The sequence below is a fragment of the Lepus europaeus genome, chromosome 22, assembly GCF_033115175.1.
Source record: "Lepus europaeus isolate LE1 chromosome 22, mLepTim1.pri, whole genome shotgun sequence".
NCBI classification, from domain to species: Eukaryota; Metazoa; Chordata; class Mammalia; order Lagomorpha; family Leporidae; genus Lepus; species Lepus europaeus.
In genome coordinates, this window is record NC_084848.1 from 21250169 (window position 1) to 21265787 (window position 15619).

General features: G+C 38.7%; 1 protein-coding gene across 1 annotated transcript in view; it reads left to right on the forward strand.

Annotated features, from left to right (window-relative positions):
- Nucleotides 1–15236, forward strand: part of CEP128 (centrosomal protein 128) — a 620584-nt gene extending 605348 nt beyond the window's left edge. Inside the window, exon 26 of the transcript XR_009864818.1 lies at nt 15227–15236. The gene's annotated coding sequence lies outside the window, so the exon portion shown is untranslated. The remainder of the gene's footprint in view (nt 1–15226) is intronic.
- The last annotated feature ends 383 nt before the right edge of the window (nt 15237–15619 follow it).

Genomic DNA, 15619 nt, shown 5'->3' on the forward strand with positions numbered 1-15619 from the left:
CTGTTGTTGGTAGATTTCTGAATGTGAGCCATTCTCACCGGGGTGAGGTGAAACCTCATTGTGGTTTTGATGTGCATTTCTCTGATTGCTAGTGATCTTGAACATTTTTTCATGTGTCTGTTGGCCATTTGGATTTCCTCTTTGGAAAGATGTCTGTTGAGGTCTTTGGCCCATCTAGAAAAGAGGTTTTTTTAATCCTAATAGGCAACCATTTAAAAGTTTGACTACGTGAGAATTGAACATGGTTGGTTGTGATAATTTTTTCTGTTAGGTTATGTGGGAAATGAGAGACATCATAGTGTGCTTAAGTGTAAAATCTTTTGTATGTAAAGAAAATATGCCTTAACATGTGTGTGTTGATGGACCTTGAGTAGGTAGGGGGGAGCCTGTTTATTTCTCTGGGTTGATAATTTACTCTACTGTGATTATGTGAAAAGGAATTAGTTTGAAAGCTGAATTAAATACAATGTAAAATATCTTTATTCAGAGCTAACATGCATAGTTCAATGCTGGGAAATATTTCTTGTGTTTCTAAAAGGGATTTTTTTAGCCAGAGCATCAAGAAAATGCCACCTACATTTTTCTTCCAATAGAAGGGATTATTTTTCCCTTTTAAAATATAATTTTTGAGACATTGCCCTTGAAATCTTCACTAAGTTGAGACAATTATTAGAGTTTTTGGCATTAATATGCTGTATTCATATCTGGATTTTGGCTATAAATACTTAACATCTATTATAGTGAGAAATGAGTTTGGAAATTTTCTCTTGAAATTTCAGGTTCAGTAAGCTCATTGCTTAAAGTATATCTGCTCAACAGCCAAGATCCACTGACAGTTAATTTTTTTCAAGTTTGACACAGTTGGTCTTTTCTCTGGAGTTCCAAAAATAGGCCACTTGGGTCTTTCAGCTCATAAATATAGCCCAAGTGTATTTCTTTTTGAGACTAAAAGAACCTCAACATGGAGCACAAGTATATTTTGATCCACATATATACCTTCACAAAGCAAAGAACAAAACCAATGTTTCATATACTGTTTTTCTTACATCTGCATTCCTTGATTGTGGTGCTGAGATTGGGAACATTTGGAAAATCATCACTTGAAAGCAAATGGCAGAGGGCTAGTTTTTTCCACCAGTGACGCAGAACAGAATAGAAAAAGTAGATCCTATCTTCAACTCTGCTCCTTTGTTTATAATGATTTTGACAAAATTATGAAAGTATTTCACTTAAATGGTAGTCAACAAAGCTTAAGAAAAGAGAATTTTTGTTCCAGAGAATATTTAGTTAAATATTCCGCATGAACTAATATTTGAAGAGATTTTCCCATTGGTGGGATCATCCCAAATCAAACCAAAGAAAATAATAAGTAATGATTGATCTTTTGTTAAACTTGAATTATCATATCCTCTGCTGAGTAGTTTGTTTGAAGATTAACTACAAAAATTATATGAAGAAATCTCATAGGATTTCTTTAATAGAAGTTTTGGAAGTATTCAGAATGCAAGGTTTAATGAGAGTCACCCCAAAATGTAAAGCTTTTAGTTTTTGCAATTAAAAGGGCTATGAAAGTACAACAGCCCTTGAGGATTCTTGTTATAGATTATAGTAATTGCCAATTTCATGTGTGGGGGAGAGAATAGTTTCATAACGGATTTTTCTTATCTCTGTTCTTGAATGTTTACTAAAATGTCACTCAACAGTGTTGGTGTCTTCTACTCTGTGTTTTTAGATATGGACCAACTGAGATGTCTGGGCCTGATCTTTGTGTAATGTTTAGGAGCTTTTACTTGATATCAGCCTGATCACATTTTGGAGTTTTACTTAGGCCAGCATTTATAGTTATTCTATTCTTTGGCCAAACCAAAAGCACGCTTACCCTCAAAAAAGTTATAAAAATGGGTGATACTGATGAGAACTTGGTGTTATTTTTTCAGAGCTCTAGAATGTAAGCTTTGTGAGGAGTGGTAACTTCTTATTCATTGCTCAATCCCCTGAGTTGGAAGAAACAATGAATCAAAGTTCAGTATGAGCTGAATGAATTTCTTAAATGGGTATTTGTTTTGTATCATCATTGATGCCACTGGGGGAAGAGAGTGCAGTGGGAAGTGACGCTGGCTATTTTAGATGCACAAAAGCCCCTCATGGAAATATTTTAAAGAACCTTCTATATACAGCTCCCCCATTTAGACCCAGGTTCCTCTAGCCAGATCCAAATGATCTTATTTTTAAACTTGTTTTCTAGCTTGCATAGTTGCTCATAGGAAAGGAAACGGGAAATATCTTAGATATAACTTTAAAAGGATCCATGTTCACCTTGCTGACATAATAATGGATTTAAATTTTGCTTAGTTTGAAAACATAAAACATTTGCTATGTTTTTATAACCAGTTAACATCAATATAACATGTGTTACACACATACAACGTTCATTGACCATAATTAAGATATAATTGTTGGGGCTGGCATTGTGGCATAGCAGATTGAGCCACCATCTGTGATGTTGACATCCCATATGGGTGCCAGTGCAAATCCTGGTTGCTCTGCTTCCAATCAAGCTCTCTGCTTATGTGGCCGGGACAGCAGCAGAAGATGGCCCAATTGCTTGGACCCCTGAGCTCACGTGAGAGACCCCAAAGAAGCTCCTGGCTCCTGGCTTTGGCCTGGCCCAGAGCCAGCCGTTGTGGCCATTTGGGGAGTGAACTAGCAGATGGAAGATCTCTCTGTCTCTATGACTCTTTGAAATAAATAATAAATAACTCTTACAAAATAAAGATATAATTGCTGCTGAGTTAGATGTAGTGCTTGCTATGAATGTGTTATGCTATTTCTTACACATCCCCATAATCTTGGAGTATTAATTTTGATGTTAATTTTGTGTATTTAATAGCATGAAAGTTACCTATATTTTTGGTAACTTCTCAAGTTTGCACTTGTACAATTAAATGCACTTCTTAAAAGAGTACCTTTCCTGACTTGTCTACCAGATTCACACATCTGAACTTTTTTTTAAAGATTTTATTATATTTACTTTATTTTTTTAAAGATTTATTTTTATTTATTTGAAAGACAGAGTTACTGAGAGAGGTAGAGACAGAGAGAGAGAGGTCTTCCATCCGCTGGTTCACTCCCCAGATGTCAGCAACGGCCAGAGCTGTGCCGATCTGAAGCCAGGAGTCAGGAGCTTCCTCTGGGTCTCCCACATGGGTGCAGGGGCCCAAGGACTTGGGCCATCTTCTACTGCTTTCCCAGGCCATAGCAAAGAGCTGGATTGCAAGAGGAGCAGCCAGGATTAGAAGTGGCATCCATATGGGGTTCCGGTGCTTCACGCCACAGCTTTAACCTGCTGCGCCACAGCGCCGGCCCCAAGATTTTATTTTATTTATTTGAAAGAGTTACAGAGAGAAGTAGAAACCAAGAGAGGGGCCGGTGCCGTGGCGCAGTAGGTTAATCCTCTGCCTGCAGCATTGGCATCCCATATGAGCACCGGTTCTAGTCCCTGTTGCTCCACTTCCAATCCAGCTCTTTGCCATGGCCTAGGAGAGCAATAGAAGATGGCCCAAGTCCTTGGGCCCCTGTACCTGCGTGCTCCTGGCTCCTGGCTCCTGACTTCAGATGGCACAGCTGTGGCTGTTGAGGCCATTTGGGGAGTGAACCAATGGAAGGAAGACCTTTCTCTCTGTCTCTCCCTCTCAATGTCTGTCACTCTACCTCTCAAATTAAATAAATAAGTAAATAAAATGAAACTAAGAGAGAGAGAAGTCTTCCATCTGCTGGCCCACTCCCCAAATGGCCACAATGGCCAGAGCTGAGCCGACCTGAAGCCAGGAACCAGGAGTTTCCTCCCAGTCTCCCATGTGCGTGCAGGAGTCCAAGCACTTGGGCCATCCTTTACTGTTTTCTCAGGTGCATTTGCAGGAAGTTAGATTGGAAGTGGAGCAGCTGGGACTTGAAATGGCTCCCATCTGGGTTGCCAGTGTTATAGGCCGGAACTCTAACCCACTGTGCCACGGTGCTGACACCCACATCTGAACTTCTAAGAGGACATCTTGATCAATACCTCCTCTGCCCCAGAGTACTGGCAAATGCTACAAAAGAAAGAGAATTTGGACTTGGTGGTTACCAGCATGCCAAATGCAACTGAAGTCAAGAAGAATGACAGATACCAGTGAGATTTTTGATTTGGCAAGAAGGTGTTTATTAGATGTCTATGAAAAGAACAGTCTTTATAGCTAAGTGAAGGTGGAAACCAGATTGGAAAACAGTGATAAGATACACTTAAAGTCCATCAGACAGAAGATACGTAAAAGGCTGACAACACCAATTGTTGTAGACTATGGGAAAATCTCAAGCACCAACAGTGAGAGAATACAAGGAAACAACTATGGTGGAGAGGTAGCTGCCATCATCTTCAAGATCCGGTGAACTTCAGCATGTCCATAGCCAAAACCCAGATATTTCAGTACTTGCTCTGTATTTTAAAGAAACTTTTCCCCATGTCCACAAAGATATTTGTACAAAAATGTTTATTTAACATTATAGTTGGAAGTGAAAAATTGGAAGCAATGTGAATTTCCTTTAATAAGGGAAAGATAAATAATTTATGACCTCTTCATATGAAAAATGATATTCAGCAGGTAAAATGAATTAATTGAAATGAAATGCACCAATATGGATAAATCTCAAATATATGTAAGTACTTGTAATGCATAAAATACATTTAGATCAAATTTCAGGATAGCTCTTGTGGAATATATCATTACGTACTTCTAAAGCATTCCAATGGATACTGAATATTTTAAAAAGACATTCATACTTGGTAAAGCTACATAGATCCACACGTTATTGTCAAAGTAGAAAAAAGTGGGGGTTGGTGCTGTGGCGTAGTGGGTTAAGCAGCTGCCTGTAGTGCTGGAATTCCATAAGAGCACTGGTTCAAGACCTGGCTGCTCCACTTTTGATCCAGCTCTCTGCTATGGCCAGGGAAAGCAGTAGAAGATGTCTCAAGTCCTTGGGCCCCTGCACCTATGTGGGAGACCCTGAAGAAGCTCCTGGCTCTTCCCTTTGGATGGGCCCAACACCTGCTATTATGACCATCTGGGGAGTGAACCATCGGATGGAAGACCTCTCTCTCTCTCTCTCTCTCTCTCTCTCTCTCTCTCTGCTTCTCCTCACTCTGTGTAACTGTGACTTTCAAGTAAAATAAATAAATCTTTAAAAAAAGTAGAAAAAAGTGAATGGGGAGGATGCAGAATAGTGATTGCTTGGTGCGGGGCAAGGTTGGCAGGGATTCTAGAAAAATATGGGACGAAGGTGAACTACACCATTTTTTTTTTGCGTTTTCATTATTTATTTGACAGGTAGAGTTATAGACAGTGAGAAAGAGAGAGACAGAGAGAAAGGTTTTCCTTCTGTTGATTCACCCCCCAAATGGCCACTATGGCCGGAGCTACGCCGATCTGAAGCCAGGAGCCAGGTGCTTCCTCCTGGTCTCCCATGAGAGTTCAGGGACCAAAGCACGTGGGCCATCCTCCACTGCCCTCCTGGGACACAGCAAAGAGCTGGACTGGAAGAGGAGCAACCAGGACTAGAACCCAGTGCCCATATGGGATGCTGGAGCCGCAGGCAGAGGATTAGCCAAGTGAGCCACGGTGCTGGCCCCCGAAGATGAACTACAAAAACAAAGCAAAACAAAACTCTTCCCTTGTGCTTGGAATCTTTTCTTCTTTCTCAAAAGTCTGGATTGAATAAGATAAAACATGATGAGTCTTTAATAAGTTCACAGAAAATGTATATTATGATAAAACTGTAGATGAATTTCCAAGTTATTTTTTGCCTCAGAACAAACTTGTCTTTAAGTTCCATTTTTCCATGAACTTTTTGAAGTCCTCTCATAGTAACATTTATTTATTTAGGTGATGAATGACACTTATAGAATCTGTTTTTATAAATTTTTGAAATATTTTATTAAAATGTGAAAACGACTTTTTCCTCATTTTTTCAATCTGGGGAAGCATAAGCATGTTTGAAGTTAGAAGATGGAAGAGGACAATTTTAAGAGTCTTCAAAGACAGGAAATAACTTATAAGCTTGTAGGCAATGAGGTATATTGGGATCCCAGGCCCAGGGAAAGGAGCGATATTGGAACTCAGCCACGTGTCCATTCATCTTATATTACTATCTACCCTATACAACTGTTTCTCATTCATCCTTATATTCCTGGTGTCATGCTTAGAGCCTAGTAGTCAATCAGTGTTTGTAGGAGGAAGAAAGAAAGAAAGATTGGGGACTGAAAAAAGGAGAGAAGAAAAGAAAACCAGAGGAAGGCAACAATTAAATAATGATGAATTGGAGAGGAGAATATATAAACTGGAGGTAAAATTAAAGAAAAGATGGGGACTGGTATTGTGGTGCAGTGGGGTAAGCTGCCACCTGCAGCACTGGCATCCCATCTGGGCACCTGATTGAGTCCTAGCTGCTTTGCTTCCAATGCAGCTCCCTACAAATGCACCTGGGAAAAGCAGCAGAAGATGGTCCAAATCCTTGAACCTCCCTAAGTGGGAGACCTGGATGGAGTTCCAGGTCTGACTTAAGCCTGGCCCAGCCTCATCCATTGTGGCTATTTGAGGGGTGAACCAGTGGATGGAAGATCTCTCTCTCTCTCTTTCTCTCTTCCTCCCTTCCTCTCTCTCTCCCTCCCTCCCTTTCTCTCTCTCTCTCTCTCACACACACACACACACATACACACACATACAATGTCTTTCTTTGTCTCCCCCTCTCTGTGATGCTGCCTTTCAAACCAGGATAAACACCTTGCTCCTGCCATCGGATCAGCGCGGTGCGCCGGCCGCAGCGCGCTACCGTGGCGGCCATTGGAGGGTGAACCAACGGCAAAAGGAAGACCTTTCTCTCTGTCTCTGTCTCTCACTGTCCACTCTGCCTGTCAAAAAAAACAAAAACAAAAACAAAAACAAAAACAAACAAACAAAAAACAACAACAAATAAATCTTAAAACAAAAGAAAAGATAAAAGATGGTGGTTTTTATTATCTGTCATAAGGTGGACATTACTGTTGGAGATGGGAGAGTTTAAAAAGCTAGGATTTATATATTTTTTGAAGCACTTAAATCTTTTTGTCTTGGTACTAGAGCCTAATTAGGTCCCTAACAATTCAATTCAATAATGTGATCAGGAAACAATGGCAATTTAGGAAAAGTAATTGCCAGATCAACAGAAAAGTAAATAAGAGATAGCTTGCAGTGGTATGTTAAGGAAAAAGAGAAATAAAGAGAATTTTGTACATCTTTGGCTAAAATACAGAGTTGGAAAATACTCATTGGTTAATCAGTATGATTGAACTGGGTAAGACAGCTAGTGAACTCTTTAGTAACTACTTCTTTTTGCCTTAATATAGAAATTATGCAACCATACACATGCAACAATGTATACCCATACAAATAATGAATACAAATAATGGCAGCACTGATAGGGTCTGATAGTTTCTTGCACTATGCATCACAATGTGTGGATAATAGTAACAGCTACATTAAAACTTCCACTAGAGCTATTCCCAGGATCTGCAATTAGAGTCAACTTCAACTCAGTTCTTTGGGGATTTATTCATTTAATACTATCACTGATATCAGAGGACGAAGGGCAGGGCAGGTGATGAAAAGTCCTATGAAATTATGTTATTTTATATAATTAAACCACCAAATAATTATGAGATATTTTTTCAGTCAAATAATTAGCAGTAAATAATTTTGAGATTATTTCTGTCTACTGTAACGTAAAACACGGGATTTTATGACAGTGTACTGAGTTTCATTGTCAAACAACAGCAATTGATAGATACTTAAATTATTTAGGCCTACAGATTTTCTACACTACGTTTTCTTCATGGAATAGAAGTTCTAAAAGCACCAAGTAAATAAAATGATAGTGTATTAGAAAGGCTGAACTTCAACTAATACTTGGCAAAACTCAATAATGTGCATCTGGAATCCACTGTATGACTTTAACCAACTTCAGTTGTGTTTATATCAGGTGTTAGATCTAATAATCTTGTGTTATATTTCAGGAACATATAAAAAGTCTCACTAAGGTATGGAGAACTATGGCCCTGCTGGGAATTCCAGCCCACCAATTTCTTTAAAGGTTTATTTATTTCTTCATTTGAAAGACAGAGTGACAGAGAGGAGAGAAAAGAGAGAGAGGGAGAGAGAAGAAGAGAGAGGGAGATATCCACTGGTTGACTGCAGTAGCCAGATCTGGACTAGGCAAAAGTCAGGAGCCCGGAACTCCTTCCTGGTCTCCCATGTGGATGGCAGATGCCCAAGTAGTTGGGTCCTCATTTGCTGCCTTCCCAGGCACATCAGCAGAGAGCTGGATCAGAAATGCAGCAGTTAAGACTTAAACTGGAACTCTAGCGTAGGGTGCTAGCGTTGCAAGGGGTGGCTTAACCCACTGGTCCACACTCTGGCTCCCACCAATTTTTTTTTTTTTATAAATGTGAGTTAAGAATAGTTTTTACATTTCTAACTGATGAAAGAGGTCTAAATAAGAATATTTTTGACAGAAAATTATAATAAATTCAAATGTTTGCCTATAGATAAATTTTCTTTGGATTATCATCATCCTCATCCTTTTATATAGGACCATACTTCAAAAAGTTCTCAGAAAATGAATTTGCAAGTTAATTTTGATACAAAATAGTTTTGCTACTCATGCATTGGAGGAAATCTTCAAAAAGTTCATGAAATGTGCATTCTGTGAAAAAATCTACATGGATTTTTAACTTTTTGGTACCAAAATAAACTTATCTTTTAGTTTCATTTTTTTCTATAAACTTTTTGAAGTCTCTCTGTGTTGTCTATGGCTGCTTTCACACTATAATCAGAGTTGAGTAGTTTTGACAAAGATTGTATGACCCTCAAAGCCTAAAATATTTACTCTATGGCCCTTTATAGAAAAAGCTTGCTGATCCCTGGTCTAAATATGTTATTTTGTAATTATGTAGTATTTTTCCTTCCTGAGATTGGCATAAACAACTCTTTGGACCACTTTACAGTTTCATGGTTTGGCTTGTCCTCAACCATCATATTAATAGTCCTCCCAAGGCCACAAGACAGAGAATAGACAATTATCCAACTGTCATCTGTGTAGGAAATAATGGCAATAATCATGTAAAATTTCCTGAGCATGGTAAGAGGAGCTACTGAAAGCACACTTTGATTAGAGGTCTTTGGACTCTGGCTGGAGAAGAGAAGTTATTTAACCAACTTGTTGAGAATGCCTCACAAATAACATCAGTGGTCATAGACAAAGAAAACAGTCGGTATTTCCTTAGAACTCAGAACAGAAGTTTCTCGATAAATATCTGCTTTTTTCCTTCTTTAGTGTTTGGACATCAGCTTGGAGAGCTGAACTTTGTCTTGTGTATTCGACTCTTATTTTTCAGTGTTTAATAGTTCAATTTTTAAACAAAAATTCTTCCATGAAACAAGCTGTAGAAGTCTGTGCCCAGTGGTCATTTTCTCTCTCTCTCTTACTATTTAATTGCCTTGTAATTTTGGCTCTGTCACAGATGGTTTCTACTGTACATTATATATCAAGTCAGACTTCGAGTTTTTGTTTCAGTATGCTGGGCATTGAATGTGAAATGAAAAGTCCCATATTATAAAGGAGTCATAGACACATTAAAGATGCGAGGGGAAAAATCTCCTTGGAATTTGCTCACGTCAGAGTCACTTCTCTGCTTTGTAGAGGGAAAGTTCAGCATTGGTGTTTTCCTACTAAAACTTATTTTCAATTACTAAATTTTATTGGGACTTCTAACATTGCCATTGGCTTACCCTTCTCTTTCGAACAGATGTGATTTTGTGTTTTCATAATTGTTGATTCAGAAATACCTACATGAGGTAAAAACTTTTTTTAATGTCATGACTGTGGAACCCTGACTTCCTTTGATGGCATGAAAGACTTTTTAAACAGCCAGGGAACTGGTCAGGCTTAAAAAGCTTGAAAGAGCAGAACAGAAGTGGCAATTTCTCTATTGCTTCTGGAGAACTTGGAAAAAAGTGGTTGACACTGCTGTACTACTCATCTTTGACACACACCCTTGTCCAATCTTCAATACAGGATTTTATATTCCTCTAAAAGAGATTACTTGTCTTTTGTAGGTTCTTTCTCTTCGCCATATTTACCCCTTCTATCTTTCTCTCCTTTCTTTCACTTTCCATTTGGTTTGGCCTTCTCTTTTCTCTCTCTCTCTCTCTCTCTCTCTTTTTTTTTTCTCACATGTGGTAAAAGCATCCCTGTTCCTTATTTTTTACTGGATTATGTTTTCCTAGGTAACATGAATCATACATTCAGCTTAATTGTATAACCTTGTGTGTTTGATGGCCAAAACCATGGACCATGATGTTATGCAAATGGGGGGCACACAAAGAAAAAATTTAAGCTTATATTAGCTGTGACCAAGAAGAAGTATTAATGGGAAACTTCTTATATCTTATTTTATATCCTTACCTGATTCTGATTTATGTCTTTCCTTATCTGTTTCCTTTGATCTTTCTCCAACTTAGTCTTGACCTGGTCTTCTCCTATACTCCATTCTCACTTTCCTTCTTCCCTGACTGCTCTATTCCTTTTCTCATCACAGTATAATAGTGTTATTTGCTGGCTATTGATGTATAACATATGACTGCATACTTAGCAGCTCAAAACATCGCCTACTGATGTCTCACAATTCTGTGGGTCAGAAGTCCAAATGGGGTTGACTGGGTTCTTTGCTTAGGGTTTCAAAAGGCTTCTCTGGAGGCTTTGGGGAAGAATCTTCCAAGTTTGTTCAGGTTCAGGGTAGAGTCAAGTGCCTTGAAGCTGTAAGACTGAGGTCCCCATTTCCTTGCAGGCTGTTGGGTAGGTACCTCTCTCAGGCTTTAGAGACCACTCTTAGGTCAATGTCTATGGACCTTTTGCATCCTAACAACGCCTCACTCACAGGCACCCTTCTTACACATTGAATCTCTTTGCTTTTCCCTTCAGCTACCTATTGAAGAAAATCTTCAGCTTTGGTAAGGCTTATAGGACTAGGTTAGGTATGCCAATACAGTCTCTCTATAGTAAAGTCAATTGGTTGGTAGTGTTCCTTGCCACTGCAAAATCCCCTTTATCCAAGGAAGTTTACACCATCATGAGATTCACATGAGAAGGTAGATGTCATGGGGCCACTTTAGGATTCTGCCTACCATAAATCTTTTCTTCTGGGACATGTTTAGGACATTAATGATTGTGACAGTTGACCCTGTGTTTTATATGAGGAAATTCACCTTTATCCTCAGTAATGGCTGAATTAGATGTTATCCAATACATGAGACCAAGGCAGGACCTTCTGCTCTCATGAAAGTACTTTCTTGACTACCTATGGTGCTTTCCTTATACAAGTTGTGGAACTCAGAACTTCACTTTTTCTTCAACTTTTAACCTCAACACTTATCCAAATAAGCTGTAATTGTGGACTGAAAGGTAGAAGAGGTATTTGAGGAGAGCTTTTTATTTATTCCCTTGTTAAAAATTATTATATGTTGAGTTGTGCTCTCATCCCCTACTAATTCATATGTTGAAGTCCTAACTCAGTACCTCAGAATATCATGTGATTTGGAAATTAGGTCTTGAGGATATGATTGGTTAAGAGGAGGTTATGTTATAATGGAATTGTCTGTTAAGTCAACAGAACTTGTATCTTTGTAAAAGAGGAAATTAGGACATAGACCCACCCGCATTGCGAGTCTGACATTTGAAGGTGAAGGCAGGAGCTGGGATGCGTCTGCAAGCCGGAGGTCAAAGATTGCATGTATACTACTAGAAGCTAAGGGAGAGGCATGGAAAATAGTCCTTCTTAGAGGACTCAGAAGAAACCAACTCTGCTAACAGCTTCACCTTGGGCTTCCTGATTGAGAACTGTGTGAGAAGAAATTTCTATTGATTATGTCACCTGGTTTGTAACGGTGGCCCTAGGAAAACAATGAAAGTGTTTCTCAAACTGATCCAATGTTAAAATTGCATGGTCATATACAAAATTTACATTTTAGATAGATGTTATCTGACTTCTAATACATGATTACTAAGTAGTCCGTTAAGAAACACTTAAGAAATTAAAGACATTTGGCTTTGGAATGGATATAGTCTATATTTTCCATAAATTGAAGTCTTATTAAGTAGTATGATATTAAACATACAAATATGAATGTCTGTTCACATCCTGACTTAAGAAAATTGAATTCATTCTTGCATCCCAGCCCTATCACAGTGTCAAGTTTATAGCAGGGATCCAATTGGTGTTTATAGGACAAAAGCAGAAGAGGAGAGTTGATTAATATAAGTATCTGTCTATAGAATGCTACATGGGAAAAAAACAAGCAAACAAATTAAAGAAAAATATTTTTAATTTAAAAGCCAACATCTGAAATGTAAGGAAGCCCTAAATTCTGTAAATCATCCACTCAGTACATATTTACTACACATCCAAGAACCTGCCAGTTACATACTGGTAATTGAGTCAGAGTAGTGAATGAATAATACCCAATGCTCATTCTCTTGGAGTTTACAGTTAAGTAGATATGACTTGGAACAAATAAATATTGGCAGATATCTAGTTCTTTGGTTTCCTCAGACATACCAGCCACTCTCCTGCCTCAGGGACTTTGCAACAGATAATCCTGAAACATTCATCATCTTATTAGATAGTCATATGGGTTGCCCTTTCCTCTTGGACATCTTTTCTCATGTCACTCTCTCAGTGAGATTTTCCATAGCCACTCTATCTAAAATAAAATTAAATATTTCAATATTTCCCATATTAATTTTACTTTTTTGCTTCTCTGATGAAACTATTAGTTATGGGGGCTGGTGTTGCAATACAGTGGGTTAAACTACCTCTTGGGATGCTAGAATCTTCTATGGGAGTGCTGGTTCAAGTCCTGGATGCTCTGATTCAAATCCGACTTCCTGCTAGCATGCCTGAGAAGGAAGCGGAAGTTGGCCAAAGCACTTGGGTCTCTTCCATGCATGTAGGAGACCAGGATGGAATTCCTGGCTCCTGGATTGAGTCTGGCCCAGACCTGGCTAATGCAGCCATTTAGGGAGCAACCCAGTAGATTCACTCACACACTCTCTCTCTCCCTCTCTCTCTCCCCTCTCTTTCCCTTTCTCTCTCCTTCTCTCTTCCCTTCCTTCCTCCCTCCATTTTTCTCTCTCTTATTCCTTCTCTCTCTGTTGTTCTTTCAAATAAATAAATAACTAAATATTTTAAAATAAAATAGTAGCTTTATGCAGCCACATATTTTTCATCTGTTTTGTTCACTGTTATACCCACAATGCTTAAAATAGTTCTTGGAACACATTGAGTACACAAAATAAATATGTCAAATGAAGGAATAAATGAGTTTAACAGATTGCTGAGAGAAAGAAGTGGCTGAGAGCTTTGTTGTTAATAAAGAAAGGCCTGTATCAGGAAGTACAATGAATCTGAAATCTGAAAAATAAGGAAAGCTGAGGTGAGTAGGGTGAGGGATAAGCTTCAGGAAGAAGGAAAAGTATGTGTTCTGAGGTGGGAAGGAGTATGGCATGGATCAAAAAGTTTAAAAAGGTGAATGTGATTGGAACATTCAAAGGAAGAGGAATAGGGCTGAAGATGGGGTTAGAGAAGTAGGCAGAGGCCAATTACAAAGCACCTTGAAGGCCATGCTAATGGATCTGTACTTTGTCTTTTGTGCAGTGGGACTCCACTGAAAGTCCTTAAGTAGAGGAAGGATAGAAAATGATACAGTATTTATAAAAACAACACTAGTCTGTGGGAAGGGAAAAAATTGGAGGAGGGCAAGAATGATAGCAGATGAAGTCTTAGCAGTCATCCAGATAAGAGATGATGCAACCTGGACTAATCTTATCTTCCTCTAGGGTGACTTGTGCTCTATTTGCCTGGTGCCATCTCTGGCTGGACCCTGTCACAGACACATAGCTGTAAGAGGGGCAGTAGTCTGCAGGTATTCCTCTGGATCAGCTACCAGTCTTTGGGTTCATCGTGCATATGGTAGAGTTAATGACACATGCAGAGTTCTCTGGTATTTATTTTACTGAAAGTTCTCAAGACATTAGATGATCTTAATGGCATCTGAAAGTCAATTTTATTTTTGAGTTGACACTCTCTAATTATTATATGAGTACTAGACGTGCTGTCTGTTTTTCCAGAATACTGCTAGGCAACAAGAATAACCAAACGCTTGTTTTTCTTCATCTGACCTTCTTTTTCAAGTCCAGGACAATGGACTTCTCAGTCCAGTATCATTTGAGTTGGAGATAGAGGAGAAGAGGAATGAGTCAGCAGAGACAGCGCTAGAGATGAAAGGGGAAATGCAAGGTTAAAAGTATTCTGAGGAACATGTACGATGTTTTGGGTGTATATCTCAAAGGTGTTTGTCATAATTGGTCATGACTGTTCCAGCTGAGGAGAGAGGAAGCTTACAGCAGCAAAGATTTTGGGATAGCAAAGTAGATTTCTCCAAAGTCCTTGGCCTGTTTTCCAAATGTAATAAATATGTAATCCAATCTGCCTATTCTAGGATAGAACTAACATTTTATTTGGATGCAATACAGTGTACAACTGCAACTGTTTCCATAATTTCAGTTACACAGAAGTTACTGAATCTTGCTATTGTACAGGGCCAGAAAAATGGATAATAGACACTATTGCTGAGTCTTAACATCTAGATATAATCGATCTAAGGCCAACAAACCACAGTTTGGAACAATATTATCCAGGTCACGTACAGATGTAAAATGTGTGTGCGTAAAATGCCTGAGGGTAGTGACTTGGTGTGTGACATCACTAAAAAGACCTACAGGTAGGTACACAGGACTGGGCCCAGGGCACAAATTGTAAAATTCTGTATTTGTCTTGTTGCTTACTGTCTTCAGTAGTTGCTGTTCTTTTTTTAGTGATCGCTATACTCTGTTTAACTTGTCTTTTAAAATTTCTTTACTTATATAAAGGCAACAAATTTCATGTATTTCATATATAGTTTTCAATTTTTAAAATTTATATAAGTTGAACTTTTAAACAAAGGCTCTTATGACAGAAGCATTGCCAAGGATTTCCAAGTTTGCTAAGAGGCTTTGGGGAACCCCAATTGGTTAACTGCTGTCTTTAGGCCATCCACACTTGCAGATAATTTGGCAAGTGGGTTGAAGAGGCCAGAAACATCATTCCTCTAAAAATGAGGTTCTGACTGAGATCACTTGATGGGCCACGTTTCCTCTGGGAACAGTAGGTATGAAAATGTGGTCAACTGTTGACCCATATCCTCAGTGTGGTATGCTGGTCCTTGACATATTTGTGAATTAAGCAGAGTTTGCATAAAAGACTCTGCCCATCCTCTTGAGGTCTACAGCCAAATTCCTGCCAATGGGAACAACATTATTTAGCTACTATTCAGTATACAAATTCTGCTTTATGCAGTGCATAGTGGGTAAGCAGAGCTGACATGTCCTATGGGATATATCATATGGTAGTAAAGAACTCTGGGGCAGGCAGTTGGAATAACAGTTATGTTGTTGCTTG